This window comes from Myxocyprinus asiaticus, chromosome 48 (genome assembly GCF_019703515.2).
Source record: "Myxocyprinus asiaticus isolate MX2 ecotype Aquarium Trade chromosome 48, UBuf_Myxa_2, whole genome shotgun sequence".
NCBI classification, from domain to species: Eukaryota; Metazoa; Chordata; class Actinopteri; order Cypriniformes; family Catostomidae; genus Myxocyprinus; species Myxocyprinus asiaticus.
In genome coordinates, this window is record NC_059391.1 from 3,362,366 (window position 1) to 3,383,368 (window position 21,003).

The window sequence follows — 21,003 nt, forward strand, 5'->3', positions numbered from 1 at the left end:
TCATTGGTTTAGTCTAAACAGCTTGGTTCTTTAAAATAAGTCAATATGAATATGTTTCAGTAAATATTTTTTTTTGTCGCCACAACAGCTGATTAGTGTGATTTATGGTGCAGTATTGTAAAGGTTTTCTCAGCCCTCTGCTGGTGCTAATGTCAATAGCAGGTACTGTGTGTGTGGTGATTTGTGTGGAGTGTGAAGACTCTGAAGGCCGTCATGATGCAGCGCTGGTGAAGGTGGATGAAGTGAGCAGACAGCTGAAGGAGGAGAGACTGAAGACTTTACAACTGGAGACAGATGCAATCCAGAACTCTAGAGCAGAGACTCTCTCGAGGTACAACTGATGTCATACTTTATTCACAGAATGATAAACATTTCATAGTGCAACAACATTACAACAATGCAAGGAAACATAGGCATTACTTGAATGCAGGTACAGTATGTAATAATTAGGGCTGTCAATCGATTACAGTTTTTTATCTAATAATTACATGGTATGGCGATTAATCAAATTAATTGCAATTAATCGCATATGTAAATATTTGCTGAGAAAACCCTCAAATGACAATAATTCAATATATAATGATTAAAAAATTATAAATTGTTAGATTTAAAATATTATAAATAAAATATATGATAAAAAGTGATAATTCAGATAATTAAAATGCATTGCATTGTGGGAGACGAGTAAAGCATTGATAAGACAAAAAGTTGCTTTAGAATCTATTATATTGTCAATATTATATACAATATTTCAATATTATTGAACATAAGTCTATCATTGGCCTACAGTTCACGGCAATCCATTTACAATTGAATTCGTCAATCAGTTTGAGATAGATTTATTGTAAGGGCTTGTCTAAGGACACGTCACTGTACACATGCTTCAGACAAACACTTTAAGAGCGTCTCACTTTGGTTGTGTCGCATCATAAACATACCTTCTTTAGGTCACTGTGTGAAGTTAAACGTAGTTTGAAACTTAGAGAAACACGTCTTGAGATCCCTGCATCAGGATTTGTGCTTCATCAAGCTGTGTTTGAACACAAGAACGTGTTCTCATCTTGTTCTGTCTGCTGTCGGTAAGTGTGGTTTGTTGTTCTCTGTACAGCTGGAGTTTCACATACTGCCCCCTGCTGAAAACAGATGGTACTTCAAACTTGAATTGCTGCAATGAAATATTCCTTATTACAGTCTGGGGACATGATTAATTGCACAATTTTTGTAATTTATTATTTTTGTTATTTTTTATAGAATTAATCACATTGAATTAACACATTAAATCGACAGCCCTAGTAATAATATAATATAATATGACACAACATAATATAATAGAATATATTGTAATAGAATATAATTGTGGCAATAAGAAGTTTTTATAGTCTTAAGCCATGAAATATCAGCCAATTTGTATTAAAAATGTTTTTAAGGTAATTAATTCATTTAAAGGTAAGTAAATAATAGTTTTAAAAGCTTAAAACATTTTCTGTTCACAGTTACAAGATCGAATTGAAGACTTGGAAAAGCAGAGAGGCTTTCTCAAAAAAAAAACTGTGATAAATTAGTTAAAAGGTAAGATGGTAAAAGCTTTGCCTTCTCTACATTTAACAATTAAAAAATTAAAATTCATACGAAAGTCCAAACAAATATTTTTTCCTCAACTTATGACATATTGTCTAAATGTAAAACTCTTGTTAAAGACTCAATGACAGTACATACCAAAGGCCACATCCTTTTGTTTAAATTGCTAATAGCTTACATAGCTTAATCGTTTACTTCTCAGCTATATACCTCTATTTACAAGATTAGTCATAAATATTTTGGGCTCATTTTCCTGGAAGAGAAAGACTGTAAATTTTACATTTTTAATCTGCTAAAATGTTATTTTGACAACTTTTAAGAGAACGTTTGCATATAGATGACCTCAAATTACCACAGACATGAACTAACTCCAGTTTTGATTTCAAAGGAACATGCTTTCACTGAATATGTGTTTATTAATTATTCTGTTGTATCAGTACTTTTGATGTGAGTCTGGAGCAGAAATGGTAGACGAGAGAACAGCAGCTCAAACTGCAGATCGCTCAACTGGAGATGGCGTTAAAATCTGACCTCATTGATAAAAAACAGATACTGGATAAGATCAAGGCAGAGAGAGGTAACTGAACACATTACATTAGGTGTGTTAAAACTACTGATGTGTGAGACTTATCATTATTTTATTCTCTCTGAAAATTTGAATGAAAATCTGATGCAAGAAAACAAACAGCTTCAGTTGCGTTTTCTCTAGCAGAAACAACAACTGGATGAAATTAAAGACCGGATGAAGTTCTTTACCAAGGTAAAATGCATTAGTTGTTGCAGAAGAGGAAAATGGAGAGTCATTTAAAGGAATATTTTGACCAAAAATGAAAATTTGTCATCATTTATGAACGATTCATGCTGTTTCAAACTTGTATGACTTTCTTTACTTTATGGAGCACAGGAGAAATTTTTAAGATTCTTTATGCAGCTCTTTTCCATACAGTGAAAGCAGATAGTGACCAGGGGCTATTAAAGGACAAAAAGCACCACAAAAATATCATTAAAGTATCCAAACAACCCATGTGTTATATTCCAAGACTTCTAAAGTCTAATGATAGCTTTGTGTGAGGAACAGACCAAAATTCAAGTCGTTATTCACTGAAAATCTTCCTGCAGTAGCTAGCCAAGCGCCACTGGATTTCACATGTCACGTAACTCAACATAATGTCCCATATTTTAATATACACAAATTTGGACTTAATTTTCATTTTGGGTTAACTTTTCCTTTATGAAAATGTCCAAAGAATTACTTTTTAAATAACTAATAATTTTGAGAGAAATATTGGCTATTTTATTTGTTACACTTTGATGCTTGAGTCTGATTGTGCTCTCTACAGGACAGTGAAATAGATGCTGCAGAACTCAGTGAAGCTCTGATGCTCATAAAGGTAAGTACTTTAGATTAGAAACTATCAAGAAACTACAACAAGTTGCCAAGATATGGCATCTATTTTTGACATTTTTAAAGAAACTGTCATTGTTTTTTTATTTGTATTATTTTAAATCTCTGTGTAGGCGTGCAGGAGTCAGAAGAGTGGAGATCTGGGTTTCCTAGAGAAGGTTGAGAAGAAAGTGAAGGAGGATTTGTAACATTCTCTGAGGGAACTGCAGGCCACTCATGCTGAGTGTTACACCTGTGGCGCCTGCTACCTCTCCTGTATGCCGCCAGAGGTCGCCATCCCCAGAGTACTAACTTCTCACGAACTATATTTCCCATAATCCTTTGTTCAGACTGATTACTCTCACACCTGTTTCACATTTAATCCTGTTATTTAAGTTCCCGGTTTTCTCGCATTCATTGCGAAGTCTTGTTTGCCTTGTCAACATTTCTGAGCGGTATTTACCTTGTGTTTTGACTCCTGCCTGTTCCTCGTATTTCCCAGCCTGCTTGTGAGTTTAGTGGATGTATTGTCTGTTTATTGGATTACCCCTCAGCCTCTCGGATTTACTTGGTTTGCCTTTCTGGACTGTCTGCCTGTGTACCGAACCTTTGCCTGCCTTTTTGTTTTCCCTTTATTTTGCTACTTTGTTTTACTATTTATACTGTTATTAAAACTGCACATGGATCTTAACACACCTGCCTCGGCGTCCTTGCTACAGAGAGACCGTTTAAGAGGTGGAGAAGACTAGAAACATGCTCATCATCCAATACAAGATCAATAAAGACTATCAGGTGATGAACATTACCTGCTCTGATAGTCCACTGACTTTTATAATCTTCATGACTATCACTGTCTGGGTGAATCTGACAAAAACTGTCAAGAACATATCCAGGTCATATTTCACCCCAAAATCAGGACCATGAAGATTCTTTGCATTGTGACATTACTGTATATTCATGACAATTAAGCACCTAATTCTCATTAGCGAGGTACACAAAAACTCTCATTCTCATTACCATGATGCAAAAAAGAATCCCATTCTTATTACGGTTATGTAAAAAAAAAAAAAAAAAAAATTTATTCATTACCATAATGCAAAAATAAATCTAATTCTTGTTACTGTAAGGCAAAAGAAAATTCTGAATTTTTTTTTATTATTGTATTTTGGATTAATACATCATGTTGTATTTTTTATATTGAATTTTATGTATGCTGTTCAAATCATTTTATGTACACAGAATGATTTTCATTACCATATTGCAGTTATAATAAGATTTTTTGCATTATTGTAATGTGTATTTTAGTGTCTCAATTCAAAAAAATCTTAATGGCTCAACCCAGGCTAAGATTGTTTATGGAAAATATGATTTCTTTTTTTTTAATTATTTGATATTGAGGTAATATATAACCTGGACATTTCTTTGTGAGATTAATTAAAGCCCTTCAATAAAGAATATCTTTTGCCAGATATTTCTCATATGGGCTTTTTACCCTTGAAATTGTTAACCCAGGATCATTCTAAACCCTAAATCCTTTTTTCTTGCCTAAACTCTTGTCCATGTTTCACACTGTTCATACTTTACCCTAGGTTAGAAATTATAGGATTTAACACTGGGATAACATTCTTATTTGCATATTTCTGTTCACTTTCTAAATGTCTTTTGCTAAAAGAAACTGGCTGTTACATTCTAATATGGCACCATTTCACACTGTATACATTTGGCACCACAATCCAGGTTTACCACCACAAAAGCAGTGCTAACCCTACTCTGTAAGGGTTAAAAGTGGTGCTATCCCCCTTTAAAGGTCTGTGTTTTTGTAGGCGGAGGTTGAAGCGGTCACTCGTAAGATGGATGATCTAAAACTTGAACAAGAATTGAAATCGGAAAAACTGGCTCAACTTCTGGACATGAGAGCTGCCAAGATAAAGAAACTAGAAGGTTTTATGACTTTGAACTGCAGTCCACAGCTGTGGTTCATGGTGCTCATCCAGCATACAGCTTCACGTCTCAGTATCTCATGAGGGTTGACGAGCTCTTCTTAAACTATCTCCATGCCAGCTCTGTCACTGTAGAGATTCAGCTGGCTGAGGGCATGAGCTTCTGTACGGTTGCTGCTGGTCAGCTCAGGTTAAATCAGCTGCTGGAATGAGATGGGAAGGTGTTTGGTACCATAAAGTTAGTTGGAGAGTCCATTGGCCATCTGCTGTTATTGGTGTAAAGAACATATTTCAAGTGACGTCAACCAATATGGGTTTTTCAGTGGATGAAACCGATATTACTAAGCCAAAAATAATAATTCTGTCATTAATTAGTTATGTCATGTTATTCTAATCCATTTTAAGCCACTAAGACAGCAGTGTGGCTGATAGCTGACATAAAGCCAGTGTATATGATGAAATACATTAATAATGGCAAATGAGAATATTTGTACCTTTGTGTAAATTTACCTGTTTTATACATAATATTTCTCAAAATTTACTCAACAATGTTTGAAAAAAGAAAATGTGCATTGTGACACAGCTATTGGTAGATTTTGGAGTGGACACAGTGTGGGTTTACTTAATTTTTATACAGATAATAGGCCAAACGGGCATGTTATCAGTATGACCGATATATAGTCCAAACCAATTAAAGTACTGGTAGATTTTGGAGCAGACACAGTGGGTTTACTTCTGGAAACTTATGTTTACATTAATTTTTTATACTGATAATCAGCCAAACGGACATTTTATCGGTATAACCGATATTAACCGATATTAAGACCAAACCAACTAAACTATTGGTAGATTTTAGTAGATATAGTGGGTTAACTTCTGTGTAAACTTCTGTTCACACTCAATTTTATACCGATAATCAGCCAAACGGGCATGTTATTGAATGACCGATATATAGACCAAGTCAACTAAACCATTGGTAGATTTCAGAGCAGACACCGTGGGTTTATTTCTGTGTAAACTTCTGTTCACACTCATTTCTATACCGATAATCAGCCAAACGTGCATGTTATCTGTATAACCGATATAAAGGCCAAACCAACTAAACTATTGGTAGAAAAACGTGACTGTAGATTTTGTACCTCCAGTGAGCAAGCCAAAGGCGAATGTGGCAAGGAACACAAAACTCCATTAAGGCTGCAAGCAGCGATGAACGGGCCCTCGCACCCTGGTGCACGTTGGAGAAAAATCACAGTGGCTGACTTCCTGTTGGGTTTAGGATATGGTTCTAAGAGACGTTTTTTGTACGTGTTGACATGTTACATATCCCTACCAATTTTCTTACGTGTAGGTGAAACGTGGTGTGAGGGCTGCTTTGTTGAAATTTTGTAGGTGGCGCTATTGAGCCATTTTTCCACAATTAATTCTAAAACCAGTATCAGATGTAATTTTTCCCCACTTTAGAGATGTGTGCAAAGTTTCATGAGTTTTCGAGCATGTTTAGGCCTCAAAAATGTGACTCGTTTCATACCAAACTTTGTCAGGCTGCCACGGACACGCCCTTCAACGAAAACTCAAAAGCTTCGCAATTTAACATCACCAAGGCCTTTAGATTAAGAATGACTAAATATAATGTTGATCTGATTAAATCTCTGGCAGGAGTTTGTTAAAGTACAAGACCTGGAATTGGCTGTTGCCAGTAGCTGGCGCTATGACTATAACTGAATATTTGCATGTAGATGTATTCAGGCTGGGACTATTATCAAATGTGAAGTTTGGGGCAGATTGGACATTGTATGTAGGAGTTATAGCAACTTCCTTTTTCATGGCAAAACATCAAAATTTTTCAGACTGTCACGGCCATGCCGTGCAGTGAAAACTCAAAAGCTTCGTTCGTTAGAGTTCGTTAAAGTACGAGGCCTAGAAATGGCAAAAACTGAGCAAAAATTTAAGAGAAAAACTAAAATGGCTGACTTCCTGTTGAGTTTATGGCATGGGTCCAAGAGACATTTCTTTAGGTATTGGCATGTTACACATATGTACCGATTTTTGTATATGTAGGTGAAAAGTAGCGTAAAGCACACATCGTTGAAAGTTTGTAGGTGGCACTATCGAGCCATTTTGCCACACCTAATTCTGAAACCCATATCAGATGTACATTTTCACCACTTCTGATGTGTGTGCAAAGTTTCATGAGTTTTCGAGTATGTTTAGGCCCTCAAAAATGCGATTCATTTGGGAAAAAAATAATAAACGCCTAGAAGAACAATAGGGTCCTCGCACCGTCGGTGCTCAGGCCCTAATAAGATGTTAGTTAATAGAGAAAAATAACTGTGGGGGAAACCAGGCTCATGTGATTCAGTGGGTTTATTCCTGTGTAAGCTTCTTTTGATACTAATTTTTATACTGATAATCAGCAAAAACAGGCATGTTATTGGAATAACCAATATATAGGCCAAACCAACTAAATGGCTAAATATAAGTTTATTGCTGTTTTTAAGAGAGCTTGTTTCTTGGTTCTTTGTGAAACTAGCACTAAACTTGCTATCACACAATTCCTATCCTAACAATATCCTTATCATTAGTTCAGTAGTTATATTCTTGTGAAGCTGTGTAATGTTAGATTTCGTTGTTTGACTTTCATTTTCATGTGTTTGTAGGTATTTCAGAGGAAATCCAGGTGTTTGATACTCTCGAGTACTGGCTCAAACTCAGGGTTCCCATGGAACAGGCCATTCGCCTTTATAAAGAGAGAGTCAAAGCACTCGGATACATCAACACAAGCATGAGAGATAGCCATGTACTGTTTACAATCACATTTATGGCTTAGTAAAGATGTTTAATCTGTAGTTTTGTACGGACCTTGTAGTAACAATATCTAAACCTCCTTAAAACCAGATAAATTTACATTGCATACATGTAGTAGGTTTCACAATATTAAAGTTTTCAAAGAATACTTCTTGAATTAAGTTTAATCTTTTTTTTATCCCATTGGCAATTATTTGAAATTTTTTTTGTTTTACACATAAACCTAACAAAAACAAAACAAAAAGACAAAAAAAAAAAAAATAAATAAAAAAAATAAATAAAAAAAAAAAATCAGTCTATGCTTTAAACAAGAAGAAACAATTTGCCAATGGGGGAAGAAAAATAAACGTAATTCAAGGTTTTTTAGTTTTTTCCAACTACAGGCACCATTTAGGGGGTTGATTTTTTTATTGAAAACAGATTTCAGCTTTTCAATATTAAATTATGTAAATCCATCATAAAAATGTTATTTAATTTTTAAATCTAGAATAATCTAAATAAAGAGTGAAATAAACAATTTTAATAATTATTATGTGAAAATGATTTCAGTTTTTAATTGTCAATTTTACATAAATTATGGCCCTCAGCTGCACTGCAATGACTAACAACTTGGCCACTAATAAAGCTTTTGTACCTGTAAGTGTAAAGAACATGCTTAAGATAAAATATTAAACATATGGTTTTCATATTTTTATTGTGTCATTTCCAGTCAAGATGTTGTTTTGTAAATTTATGCAAAACGTGTGAAAATTTTATTTAATGGTGTCTATTTAGGGTACATAAAATGTTAGCTATGAAATGAGCTTTAGCAAGACAAAGGGCTTACCCAGCCCTTACGTCATCTACAAACTCTACGACTTCCCTGATCACGACACACCAATCATATAGTGCAGTTTGAAGATCACATGGTCTTCTCTTTGGCCATGAACTCTGAGCTTGATGCGTTCCTGAGGTCAGAGGTTCTGGTGCTGTATGTGTTTGATGATCTAGATGTTGAAGATGAGATGTATCTGGGGAAAGCCAGAGTCCCGCTCATCTCACTCGCCCATGATAAGGTGCTGCTGATACAGTTCTACTCCGCAGTCATTGAGTCTGTCCTCTGCACTTCAGTAACTGTCTGGTTTGGTTCAGCTACGAAATCAGACATCAGAAGACTACAAAGAACAGTTCGAACTGCTGAGAGGATTATTGGTTGCCCCCTGCCACCCCTTCAAGAACTATACACTTCCAGAGTGAGGAAAAAGGCTGGAAAAAATCACTCTTGACCCCACTCACCTTGCCCATTACCTTTTTGAACTGTTGCCTTGTGGCCGACGCTTCAGAGCTCTGAGCTCCAGAACCGTCAGGCACAGGAACAGTTTTTTCCCTCAGGCTATCCATCTCGTGAACCGTTAAATTGCCCCATTGAGCAATAACTATGTGCAATACACAGTTTAGTCTTTTTTATATTTATCCAACACATCCAACCTCTTCTGCCATTTCATTCCTCTGGAAAAAAAACAAAAAACATTTGCAATGTACATAACAGATTGTATTTGCACTGTACTTAACAGATAACAGATTCGTATTAGATTTGCACTACGTATGTGTATGTGTGCATGTATGTATGTGTGTGTCTGTGTGTGTGTGTGTGTGTGTGTGTGTGTGTATGTACGTATGTGTATAATAATTTTTTATTTTTTATTATTATCTATGTCTTGCTGCTGTTTTTGTATTGTTTTTGTATGGTTGTACACTGGAAGCTCCTGTCACCAAGACAAATTCCTTGTATGTGTAAGCATACTTGGCAATAAAGCTGATTCTGTTATGTATATATACTGTGTGTGTGTGTATATATATATATATATATATATATATATATATATATATATATATATATATATATATATATATACAGTTGCAATCGAAATTATTCAACCCCCCAAAACAGTAAGGATTTACAAAGGTAAGCTTTTCTGATGACCCAGAATTTTTAAACTTTACATCTATATCAGTTGAGTGACACATTCAAAGTCATAGTGTGAATATATAACCTAATATTTGTAAATAGCAGGATTTTTTTTTTAAATACAGCCATGTCATAATTATTCAACATGTTGCATTGCATGTAGCTGTTTCTTAAATATGTAAGGCTACACAAGTAATTGTTTTAAAACAAAATTAAGTCATCAATCTGCAATGGCACTTATTTAAGTTTTTTAAATTTAAGTTTAGCGTTGTAAGCAAAAATGTATTTCTATGCAAAAAATGCAATTAAAAATAAGCTGTCTCAAAAGCTAATAGAGGAGGTTATTTCATTACACAAGAAAGGTCATGGCTAAAAGTACATTTCCAAGGCACTTCAATTTCCAATAGACAAAGCTGGCAGCACCATTCATACATTTTTTAAATATGGAACAACAGCAACCTTCCTGGGGTGTGGAAGAAAGCAAAACTTCACCAAGGGAAATTTTGACTTGAATATTCAAGAAGTAATAGGAAAGAAGTAGGAAAGACCTGTGGAGTCCTGGAAGAAGGTTTTATAGATGTATGACACTAAACTGAAAATGAGTTTTAGACCCATGGGTCAGCAGTATGTCTGGAGTAAGATGACAAGGTGATGACAAGAACGACACCATCCCCACAGTCAAGCATGGAGGTGGGTCAGTCCTGTTATAGAGGTGTTTTGCGGCTGCAGGAAACGGCTATCCTGAATATGTGACTGACTCCATGGATTCTTTCAGGTATCAGTCCATTTTGGCATGAAAAATGTGATGCCTTAAGTGTGTAAATTGAAGCTCTGTGATCACTGGACTTTCCAGCAAGACAATAACACCAAGGATATATCCAAGTTGTCCAAAATCTGGTTCAGGGATAGGTTGTGGAATGTCCTTAAATGGCCCTTTCAGTCCATCATTAAAATCCCATTGCAAACCTTTGTTGGGATTTCAAGGAAGCAGTGGCAGCACAGAAACCAAAGAATGTCAATGAGCTGGAAGCTTTTGCTCATGAGAAATGTGTAAAAATTCTAATAGAGAGGTGTCCGAAGCCTGAGAGCACTTACCTGAAACATTTATTTGCAGTTATTAAGGATAAAGGATGCTCCACAAATGATTGACTTTGGGGGTTGAATATTTTTGACATGGCATTTGTGGAGAGAATTAGTTATTTTTTATTTTAAAATTTGGGTAAACTGAACTCTTTGTTCTCAAAATCACTCAAATGTGTATTAAAAACTTACTTTGACTGTTTACTGAGGTTTTAATTGATGTGTTTTAATTCACATCACCAGAATGTATTGCTGGTCAGGGGGGTTGAATAATTTTGATTGCAACTGTATGTATATATCTATATATATATATATATATATATATATATATATATATATATATATATATATATATAGTTGTGCTCAAAAGTTTGCATACCCTTGGAGAATTGGTAATATATGTACCATGTACCAAAACATGAGTGAGCAGGCAAAACACATTTCTTTGATTTCTTATGGGATTCATATTCATATTCTATAGGTTATAACAGAACGGCACAATCATAAAACAAAACAAGGCAACAAAGAAAAAAATGAAATGACCCCTGTTCAAAAGTCTGCATACCCTTAGTTCTTAATACTGTGTATTGTCCCCTTTAGCATCAATGTCAGCGTGCAGTCTTTTGTAATAGTTGTCTATGAGGCCCCAAATTCTTGCAGGTGGTATAACTGCCCATTCGTCTTGGCAAAATGCCTCCAGGTCATGCAAAGTCTTTGGTCGTCTTGCATGAACCGCACATTTGAGATCTTCCCAGAGTGGCTTGATGATATTAAGGTCAGGAGACCGTGATGGCCACTCCAGAACCTTCACCTTTTTCTGTTGTAACCACTGGAGGGTCAGCTTGGCCTTGTGCTTAGGGTCATTGTCGTGCTGGAAAGTCCAAGAGCGTCCCATGCGTAGCTTTTGTGCAGAAGAATGCAAATTGTCTGCCAGTATATATGATCACTACCCTTAAATAAAAGACAGCTTTTTGCATGATCAGTCATATTTTCAAAATCATTGCCAAAATTTCACAATTTCCACCAGGGTATGCAAATTTTGAGCACAACTGTATATATATATATATATATATATATATATATATATATATATATATATATATATATATATAGTGTCTTATTGTGTATTCTATGTATACTTTATTTTCTGTTCTATTTTTTATTATTTTTTATTATTATCTCTGTTTTGTTGCTGTATTGTATTGTTGTGCACTGGAAGCTTCTGTCACCAAGACAAATTCCTTGTATGTGTAAGCATACCTGGCAATAAAGCTGATTCTGATTCTGATAAGAACATCACTGGTGAGGAGAAACACTCTGGCTCTAGTTTTGTTAGCTTTGAGATCATCTATAAGCCAATGTACTCCGGAAAGTTGACAAAATCACTTTTAGCACATAGATGCATTTAAAATTTATCTTCCAAGAAAATTGATAAAAATTATGAAATTCTGTGTTGAATGCGTTTCCCATTAATACAACCTGCCTCTGACTAGCAATAGCAAGTAGAAAATAGGTGTCTTTGGTTATACTAGTGCTCATAATGTAATTTAATTTATTTTTTATTTAATTTTTTATGTAGTTACTTTATTTTCTATCCCAAACCTTAAATTCGATGGGGGTTTATATAGTTTTGCAGAGTTGCGACAAACGTTTTGCTATATATTCCACTCCAAATTCCTGTTTCAATAGAAAATTCCAGTTTATTTAATTTTATTCAATTCCAGGTTAAGATGGAAACTGTTCATCAAACCATTTCATGGGCTGTCTAATTACACTGAATTTTATATAAAAAATTTCTAATGATTCAAATTTAGAATTATCCAATTATTCCTCACCACACAAATAAATTAAATGAATCTGAGCTTGTCGATTATACAGTTAATAATTATTATCTGTTATTTAGAAAACTGTTTGTATTAAAATTTATGTCATTCTGTTTTGTATGGGAGCACTGCAAAACTGCTGGAAAATAAAAATGAAAGAATACATTTATTGAGGTTTATTCTTACAACAAGTGGAAAAACTCTGACAGAATACTCTTTTAATATCTTAATATTAGTTAAAATATCTTATGGAACTTTGGTTCAAATAAAAAAATAAAAATTAAAAAAAATTACAAAATGAAGTTAATTCATTTTGTTTTAAGGATTTGTTTTTGATATATATATATATATTTGGGAACAAGACAGAGATACAACAGTTTTTGCAGTGAAGAGGTCCCTTAATAATAGTGGTCTTTTTTCCTGTGATATTATTATTTTAGGTATGTTTGAGTTGAGCCCAGCGGCCAAACCAATGTGATGCTGAAATGGAAGCTGATGTACCTCCCTCCTGTGTCCTCTGCTATCACAACACAACAGAGCAAGATCACCAGCAGAGAGATACCAGAGAGACAGACATCACAAGAGGAGACAACAGAGAGACAGATAAAACGATGACTTGAGGTAATGTGGTGATGCCTCTTTCTGAGGTGATGGCATTTAAAACTAGTCAGTAATTACTTTCTCAAGCTTTGTTTTACTTTTGTAAGTAATAACTTTGGCTATTATATATGTTAGCTTGCCACCATACTGCTATTATACAAACTTAGGGTTAGGGTTACAATTTAGGCTTTAACAACCAATCAGAACACCTTCGGAAGAACAAAGACATATGTGGGTCAATGATGTATATTAAAATACATTAAAATGCAATTCACACAAAACAATTACTTGAATACACTTCTAATATGATGAAAAGCTTTTCAGTTTCTGAGCTCAAATTCATTTTGATATTTTTGGGGGGCTTAAAGTAAAAAATTTCTTAAGTGGTGCAACCATCCTGAGGCAGTAAAAAAAGGACTAGTTAGAAACTCATCTACCTTTTCTTCCTCACAAATAGAAATCAGAGAAACAATAAAAAAATTTAAATAATAAAAAAAGACAAAAAATGCAAATAATAGAATTATGAAATTTATAGTTGTCCCTTAACAGGTACAGGGCTGTTAAGCAACAAATAGTTAGCCTCATTTGAAAATGTTATCAATAAGTTATACAGTAGTTACACATACCTGAAGAAGCCACATCTTGCTGTTGAAGTGCTGATGCCAGCTGAGGCTGTTTTACTTCTTTTTTTGTCTATTTTCAATATTCTAATAAATCTCCACACCAAGACAAGTGCACACCTATGAACCATTTGTCTAAAACAGTTGCGGTAATTGCATCCAAATGTTCCATTCTCACTGGCTGTATCTAACTTCTTATAGATGATTGGCCAGTTTACATGTCAGTCAGTACTTCTTGTCTGAGTGGTCGGTTCTTGACAGGAGTGAATGAACGTAAAACGAGACACTGTTTGATGCGCAGCATGCAGAATAGCGGCTGTAAAGGATTTTATTTTACTGCACTCATGAAAACTCTGTGATAAGTGCAAGTTTATAATAACATTAGGGGCTTTTCCTGAAACATTCGGGGCTCAAGTCCAGTAAGCCCACCCTTAGCGCCATGCCTGCCTGTGAAGCTCCAAAAACAAGATGAAGTCAGAATAAACATAATCCATCAAACTCCAAAAGTTAAACTAATGTCTTTTGAAGTGATCAAGTTGGTTTTGGGTGAGAACAGACCAAAATGTAACTTCTTTTTCACTGTACATCTTGACAGCTGTCTCCTTGGCGATCATGATTTCAAGATCGTCATCTAGTGCTCTATGCATGCGTCAAGCACTAGGAAGTGTAATCGAGCTTGAAATCACGATCATGTCTAGAGACTGCAATGGCATGATTCCAATGATATATAACATATGTGACATACAGTTCAGGAGTTACAGCCCAAGACACATTTGCCATTGTTATATATCCCCGATAGGCCATTTGGGGTCCGTGTGCCTGAGTAGCGAGCAAAAGTACTACCGTGCCACCAGGATGTCTCCAGGCCTTACATTTTGGTCTCCACAATCAGTTTTAGCATAGAATGATAATAAAATGAATACCCTACAATTACAAAAAGTTACATTTTGTTCAGGTCAAATGGAGGAACCATTAGAAAACTTGTTGATATTTGTGAATCAAAAAGGCATGATATTTGTAAGAAAATATTTTTTTTTCCACTTTGAAAATTGTCTAGACTTTAATAAAAAAAAATCATAAATGTTTTTCAAAAATGAATGAAACCAATATGGATTCAAAGATTACATTTGTACAAATTTGACACGTGTTAACTAGATTTTTATCATTTCGGACAACCTTATTTGTCAGTGTCCAACTTTAAATCTCTATTCAAACTGCCCATGTATTCAACCTACATAAGGCCTAAATAACATTCAAATGTCTAGACTTTTTTTTAAAGCTGTTTTAAACATTCAGGCAAGGCTTGGTCAAGCCAACATTCACAGTTTGTCTTGACAAACTTTCCTTTCATATTTGTTTCCTGCTCTTCGTGCGTATAGAGGCTGATGCCCAATCCCAGACAGTGGACACTGATAAAATCAACAGCTAAAAGAGTTTCTTTTGTGGACATCTCAGAACTTGAAAAACAGGTAAATTAAGTTGTGAAGCATGCTCAGGTTTTATTACTAGGGCAGTTGAAGCTGTTGCAGCTGTCTTTGACCTCTATATAATCTGTTGTCTGTTGATTATGTATTTTATGTGTTTGCATTCATAATCATTAGATGGAGCCGACTGAAGCCTCTGATGATCATGAAGATGAAGAAACGTCTTGGTTACCATTGTAACCTCCGTTCCCTGATGGAGGGATCGAGACATTGTGTTGATGTAGTGACACTAGGGGTCGCACTTGGGAGCCCCAAACACCTCTGATCTTTGGGAAAAGGCCAGTGGGAATTTGTGAGTGGAATTTGCATGCCAAGACGACGTACCTACAATGGGAACAGGCTGCACCAGCCACAGACTTTTCTCTCTTTTTTTCTCCCCATAGAGTGAAAAACTTTTTTCGGCTGGGGCCATATGTATTCGCGTCGGGGAAGGGGAGGTTAACATGTGGCAAATCCTGCCCGAAGGGAAGGTTAACATGTGGTAAATATGACACATGGGCTTGCCAGCCGCACGTGGAAGAGGCGCTGTGGTAGGTCCTACCCAGAAGGGAGGAGCTCTACAAACACGGCTACCTGTGGCAGAGGAAGCTCTGCCCAAGGGAGACGCGGATTTACCAACAGGGAAACCGTACTGTGGAAATTACATCACAAGGGGTTACAGCAGTAACCAGCACCTGTGGAGCACCTACCCCAGTACAAGGCATCCTAACACACTTACTGGGCCCGGCAACGAATTCCTCCGCTGAATTCGCTGGCCACAGGGATAGGGTGGAAGGACATCCAGGGTCTCGTGAACTCGCATGGGGGAAAAAGCGCACGTCTTCCCCTCCCGGAGGGGAAAGCGATGGCATCCACGATACAGAGGGCAAGCCTCTGTTTGGAGACAGCGTTCCCTTTCCGCTGTCCACCAAAGCAGACAAAGAGCTGCTCAAGAGCGTCTAAAGCTCTGTGTGTGATCCAAGTAGATGCGCAAAGCACGCACCAGACACAGCAATGAAAAGGCTGGGTCTGCCTCCTCCCGAGGCAGCGCTTGCAGGCTCACCACCTGATCCCTAGAAGGAGTCGTTGGAACCTCGTGAGAGTATTCCGGACCGAACTCCAGGCAGGTGTCGCTGACAGAGAGCGCCAGCAGGTCCCCAACCCTCTTGATGGATGTGAGTGCAGTTAGGAGGGCAGCCTTTAATGAGACCACCTTTAGCTCAATTCACTCCAGGGGCTCAAACTGGGCTCAAACGGGGCTCTCTGCAGGCCCAGCAGGACCACGGAGAGATCCCACGAGGGAATGAGGCATGGCCTAGGAGGGTTCAACCTCCTGGCACCTCTCAGGAACCTGATAATCAGGTCATGCTTCCCCAGGGACTTATCGTCCACTGCATCATGGTGCGCCGCTATAGCAGCCACATACACCTTCAAGGTGGAGGGGGACAGCCGCCCCCCCCAGCCTCTACTGCAGGAAGGAAATAACCGACCCGACTGTGCATCTCTGGGGGTCTTTGCCTTGGGAAGAGCACCAATTTGCAAACAAACGCCACTTCAAGGCATACAGCTGCCTCGTAGAGGGAGCCCTGGCCTGAGTGATTGTGTCTACCAGTGCCGGTGGTAGGCCACTTAGATCTTCCACGTCCCATCCAGGGGCCAGATGTAGAGATTCCAGAGGTCTGGACAAGGGTGCCACATGGTGCCCCATCCCTGAGAGAGGAGGTCCTCCCTCAGGGGAACTTGCCAGGGAGGGGCTGTCGCGAGGAGCATGAGTTCTGAGAACCAAATCTGGGTGGGCCAGTATGGCACCACGAGAATGACCTGTTCCTCATCCTCCCTGAACTTTCACAAGGTCTGTGCAAGAAGGCTCACTGGGGGGAACGCATACTTGCTGTGCGCCAGCGCATCTGTGCCGAGGGGAGCCTCGGTCAGAGAATACCAGAGCGGGCAGTAGGAGGATTCCTGGGAAGCAAACAGGTCTACCTTCACTTCGCCGAACCGAATCCAGATCAGCTGGACCACCTGGGGGGTGGAGTCTCCACTCTCCCCTGAGTGTCACCTGTCATGACAGCGCATCCGCTGTACGGTTGAGGTCGCCCAGGATGTGAGTGGCCCGCAGCGACTTCAGTCTGACTCCAGAGGAGGAGGCGGCAGGTGAGTTGCGACATGCGACACGAGCGTAAGCCGCCTTAGTGGTTTAAATACGCTACTGTTGCCGTGTTGTCTGTCTGGACCAACACGTGCTTGCCCTGGATCAACGGCCGAAGCCTCTGCAGGACCAGCAATACCGCCAGCAACTCGAGGCAGTTGATATGCCAATGCAGTCACGATCCTGTCCAGGAGCCAGCGGCTGCTTGCCCGTTGCACAGCCTAACTTGGAGGTGTCTGTCGTAACCATGACATGCCTGGACACTTGCTGTAAGGGGACCCCTGCCTGCAAAAATGCAAGGTCTGTCCAAGGGCTGAACGTGTGGCAGCAGATCGGCGTGATGGCCACGCGATGCGCGCCACGGCGCCATGCCATCTCGGGACTTGAGTCTGAAGCCAGTGCTGGAGCAGTCTCATATGCATCAACCTGATCAGCGTGACCGCCGCCGAGGACGCCATATGCCCCAGGAGCCTCTGAAAATATTTCAGTGGGACCGCTGCCCTCTGCCTGAACAACTTCAGGCAGCTCAGTACCGACTGCGAATGTTCGTCTGAGAGGCGCGCCATCATGGAGACTGAGTCTAACTCCGTCCCGAGAAAAGAGATGCTCTGAACCGGGGAGAGCTTGCTCTTTTCCCAGTTGACCCAAAGCCCCAACTGGCTGAGGTGCCTGAGCACCAGGTCCCTGTGCGCACACAACAGGTCTTGAGAGCAGGCTAGAATCAGCCAGTCATCGAGATAATTGAGGATGCGGATGCCCACTTCCCTTAGTGGGGCAAAGGCTGCCTCTGCGACCTTCGTAAAGACGCGAGGCGATGGGGACAGGCTGAAGGGGAAGACCTTGTACTGACATGTCCGGCCCTCAAAAGTGAACCACAGGAAGGGTCTGTGATGAGGTAAAACCGAGACATGGAAGTATGCGTCCTTCAGGTCTACCGCCACGAACAAATCTTGATGCCGAATGCATGACAGAATGCGTTTCTGGGTCAGCATCTTGAATGGGAGTTTGTGTGGGGCCCGGTTCAGTACTCGCAGGTCCAAGATTGGCCGCAACCCACCACCTTTCTTTGGCACAATGAAGTAGAGGCTGAAGAACTCCTTCTTCATCTCGGCTGGAGGGACCGGCTCTATTGCATCCTTCCACAGAAGGGCTGAATGCGGGCGGGCGCCAGGCGAACTGAATCGCATAGCAGAGTCGGATCGTCCTGGCCAGCCAGCGCGACGGGATGGAGAGCGCAAGCCAAGCCTCCAAACTCCACGCGAGGGGCACCAAGGGGACGACTGTGTTTGACGTATCTGTGGGTGGGGCCTCGCAGCGGGGAGGAACCGCCACATCAAGGGGCCTTGCATGCCAAGGTCGTGGCTGTGCTGAGGGAAACATCAAAGCACTTACCTTGCTCTGTATACCTAGCAGTCTAGAATTTACACCGAATGGTGCCAAAAAAAAAATGATCCAGTGAGCGGCAGTTCTGTGGACGAAAACGCCTTGTTTATGAGAGATGTCAACATAGAATGGCCAGACTGGTTCGAACTGACAAAGTCTATGGTAACTCAGATAACAGCTCTGTACAATTGTGGTGAGAAGAATATCATCTCAGAATGCTGTTCTGAGATGTGGGTTGGTGCTGTTTTGGGGCACGAAGGGGGACCTACACAATATTAGGCAGGTGGTTTTAATGTTGTGGCTGATCGGTGTATATATGTATATATATATAGTTGTGGTGATGTGGGCATGAGCGTGGCTGAGCAACGTCTGTGGAGACCGAGGCCAGGAGAGGAAGAACGCTAAGGATTGACACCTGTGGGAAATTATCTCTAACAGCTGTTCTGTGTTGCAGTGAGAGCTGGAGAGTGATAAAAGGGCAGTCCAGACCGGCAGAGGAGAGAGAGAGAGGGACACATGCGGCAGTGATAGTGTGTGCATTTATTGATATTGTGCTGAAAAGCAAACTCTTATGTGACGCTGAAAAGTGTGTGAAATAATGTCTCACGTTGGATTGTTTATCCAGCTCCCACTTCCTTCTTCAAAGGGAGTTCGTGACTAGTCACAACAGTATATTAGAGGTCGACCTATAGTGGATTTTGCAGATACTGATAACCGATATGATAATGTTGATAACCGATTAATCAGCCGATAGTTTTTTAAAATCGATCTATATGATAATAAAAATGATATTTTTCTTTCCTTACTATGTGGGACACAGACATTGAGGCTTTTTTTTAAATTACAGAGATTTGGCTCCGTTACAATGCTCTATATATGAATATTTACCAAATGAAGCTTTCTATAGCCAATAGATTCACCAAATTTTTGTTCGTATTTTTGTTTGACTATATTTTGTTTGGAAGAGTTATGTTTGTATATATTTCCCCAAATGAGGTTTATTGATAAGTAATAAAAATGTAATTAGGGAACAAAATTCAAATAAAATATCAGCAACTATCGGCATATATTTTTTCCAATAACCAACTATCCAAAAAGCAACTATTGGTACCAATTAATCTATAAAACTAATATATCGGTCTACCGCTAATATATATACTGTATATATACATCATTATTGACCAAAAAGTTAAAGAATATTGTGATTGAAAATTTTGCTTATTTCGCCCACACATACCTGCAATGCATTTAACTTGCATAATGCATTCGTAAAACAGAATATTTAAAAATAACATGTGACTTGACTTTATCCATCAGGATTTGATTGGATCATGAAAAGTGAGCTATGATATTATTGGTTCATTTCATTTTCCCCGCCTACGTGTCCTTCATTACATCAGCAGAGAAGAAAAGTAATTTCAAATGTTGCACTGATGGATCATGCACAATTAGACCAGAAACTATATTATTTAGTAATTAAATAGAATCAATTCATGATTTAATGTTGACGTGTTTTTATAGATGCTTTAAATTCACCCTCGTTACTAACAAAAAGTGGATGGAAAAGTGTGTGTGTTTTGTTATAGGTGTTATTGCAGGCAGGAAGGCCCCTGTGCTGCTTTACCCCAGCACAACTTGTATTCAGCAGAGCCACATATGAATGTTTTGGTAAAGCATTAGTTAGTATTCAGTTTCATATGAGACAGCAGCTGTGTTATTGTTTATTAGATGGAGAAGCATTAATATTGCATTCACTGCTGCCAATAATCTGATGTGTTTTCTGTTGACAGCCAACAACATAAATGTTAATGTGTGTTGACCTTGGCCAAGAGGCTGTTTAATGTGTTTATGTCTACCATGTCTCTCTTACCTGCTGTTGGCCGCTTGAGACCACAGCGAGAATATAAACAAACCAGACTATCAACAGCTTCCATATGAAACACCACTAACAATGATCCATCAAATAATGTTTTCTGTGCTCAACATTCTGTATTACCAACTGATGCCAAAGGAAATGTTTGTGCTGTTGTCTTAGCAGATATTCAATATGAGGACAGTGATGTCTGCATTGTACCTGCTCACCGCACACAACAGAAAAAACAGGTAGGTGTAAAATTTTGTCAAGATGCGTAATTTTCATCTGCAGTCCCTGGGCAGGTTGATGATAAAGGAGGAAAAAAAAAAATACACTAACCAAAGTAATCCATACAAACTACAAAACCTTAAAAGA

At 38.6% G+C, this 21,003-nt stretch overlaps 1 pseudogene; it reads left to right on the forward strand.

Moving 5' to 3' along the window:
- LOC127437306 (protein fantom-like) overlaps nucleotides 1-21,003 on the forward strand; it is a 30,785-nt pseudogene that overhangs the window by 2,898 nt on the left and 6,884 nt on the right.